A 2,602-nucleotide genomic window follows, 5' to 3' on the forward strand; every position below is an offset into this window, starting at 1 on the left:
TCTAAATTAGTGCATAGAAAATATTGTGTAATATTTCTGAGCTCTCTTCTTAGTATTGCTTAACAAATATTTAGTAACTTAACTTACAAACGTTTCTGTCCCTTGAGCTCTAGTAAGTGCAATGAGCTTCCATTAGGCAGAGGAAAAATGATCCAAGGAGCAGCTGTCACACTTGCTACTAAAAATTATCTTTGCCATTCAGTTTAAATGGCTATTCTTGGTATATTTGCAGCCTTTCTTTATCATAAAGAGAATTTTGTGTCTCATGTGGCTTGGCTTCTATAGTTTCTCACAGACTGAAACTGCTATGCCAGAAAACTAGAGATAAGGTGTGTGAGGTTATATATAATTGGTTCCCCAACTTTTCGGCATCACGCCCCCTTTTAAATTTTTGAGAAACCCTCATGCGACCCACCTCTCCTTTACCATTATTGAACCCCCCTTCTAACAAATTCAATTCTTAATTTAAAATTAAAAATAAACACAAAAACTTGACATGAAATTTTTTATTTAAAATTAAAAATAAGCACAAATAATTTTCTTGGCACAAAAATTTAATAAAAATGTAATTTAAAATAAGAAATAGCATAAACAAAACAATTTTAATGTGAAGGATGATGCTGCATTTTCTTCACAAGTTGGGAAATCCTAGATCTGAAAGATGAAAGTGCGCAACGCAAATAGTTTTCGACATCCAGTCGATTCCTTTGTTTCATTTTTATTATGACTAAATGTGAAAAGCTTTTTTCACAGAGGTACGTGGACAAAAATGGAAGAATAATACATAGTGCTTCTTCTCCAACTTTTGGGTAAATTGGGAAATATTTTATCCAAAATTCCTCCAGGCTTAAGTTTTCGAAAATATCTTTCACACTTGAATTGTATTTCATTTCAAGTGCTTGTTCTTGCAATACTTCTGGCAATGAATCAACATCAACGTTCAATGGATTACATGCTAATTTATGAATGGGGTTGCCAGAAAAGTTGTCTGGAAAATAGCGGATGAATTCATCAGCAAGGCAGTCCAGATGAAACACAATTTTGTTCTTCGCATCCTCTTTGCAAAGTTCTTGGAAACCTTCATTTTCAGTGAGTGATGAAAATGTTGGAAAAGACTAAAAGTTAGGCATCTAAGCTTGCATTCGATGTTTTCAAAGCTTGATTTTGTCTGTAAACACTTTGATGACATTGTGGTGCGTTATAATGTTTATTTACCTTTGGAAAGCCGTCGTACCTCTGTGTGAAACAAAATAATTTTATGATCCACTCCCAAATCTGCGCAAAGAGCTGCAAAAAAGCCTCATATTTAAAGTGCTGTCAATTTTGTGAAGAACAACTTTGATGGCCAAATTCAATGAGTCACGTAGGTCATCTGGAAGCGTTTTAGCAGCCAACGCTTGTCTATGTATAACGCAGGTTACGGCTGGATTTTTTTCTTTCACTGATGTCATGAATCCAGAGCAAGATCCGAGCACCGTCTGTGCATACACCAACCAGTTTTTCCCATGAAAGTCCATTTTCTTCAAAAAAGTCAGAAACCGTTTTCATAACATCAGAAGCCTTTGATGTGGTCGTCAATTCCTTCGCAAAAAGCAATTCTTCTTTCACAGTTCCATTTTAATTAATCAAATGTAGACCAGCAACTGACAGCATTGTGCTACATCAGTGGTATCGTCGCACTGAATTACGAAAAAAAGAGAAGCTTTCACTGCCTCCACAACGTGAAGTTTTAGATCTTTCGCCATGTCATCAATGCAACGTTTCACAGAATTGTTGGAAAGCGAAATTTCCGATATTTTTTTCTTGCTTTCCACACCAAGCACAATATCACCTGCTTTCAACAAGCAAGGCTTCACAAGAGTTTGTCCTATTATGTGCGCTTTCTTGGCTTTAGTGATGAGCAATACGTAAGATGCTTCTACCACTTTGGCTGACACTTGATGAAAAGCTCCAGTCATGTCTAGCTTCATGTGTTTTAAATTTTGAAGTTTATCAGAAAAAACTCTTTTGGTTTGTCTTTCAAAGCACTGTGGTTCTTTATCAAGTGTCGCTCAAGATGACGAGGTCTCAAAGCATCGTTGCTGAGAACTGCATGGCATACTACACATTGAGGATGATCGATCCCGTTTTTTTCCATGACGATGAAACCATACTTAATGTAGTCTTCATCATACTTCCTTTTCTTAATCGTGGCCATAATATACTAATAAAAAAAATCTATAAAATAATTTTCCTGATTCGTGAATAATAACAGACGCAAGTTAATCTGAGTTATTGCAAACGTTTATTTATACTACTGTTATGTACGGATAAGTGCTGCCCTATATATACCCCACCACCAGTCTGGCAAGTAGCCAGTCTTGCGCGGTGAGTGGTGGAGGTAACCACTCCCATGATAGAACAGTCTCGAACACTCTCGCAAGCGAGCTAGGAAGTTTTAAAAAGTTCCATTGGTTTCTACATCATTCTTCGGCCTCCCCACCGACCAAAACGGCACTCCTGCACATCGAAAGGCAAAAAAATAAAAAATATTTGCATTTTGTATTATGAAATTTGAAAACATTACAGTTAAATACTTTTATTTATAGTTGTATTTTTATTA

The 2,602-nt window shown here is 36.1% G+C and overlaps 1 pseudogene; it reads right to left on the minus strand.

Moving 5' to 3' along the window:
• Positions 1-602: 602 nt before the first annotated feature.
• Positions 603-2,197, minus strand: LOC102934642 (annotated as a pseudogene).
• Positions 2,198-2,602: the final 405 nt, after the last annotated feature.

The sequence above is a fragment of the Chelonia mydas genome, chromosome 9, assembly GCF_015237465.2.
Source record: "Chelonia mydas isolate rCheMyd1 chromosome 9, rCheMyd1.pri.v2, whole genome shotgun sequence".
Taxonomy (NCBI): domain Eukaryota; kingdom Metazoa; phylum Chordata; order Testudines; family Cheloniidae; genus Chelonia; species Chelonia mydas.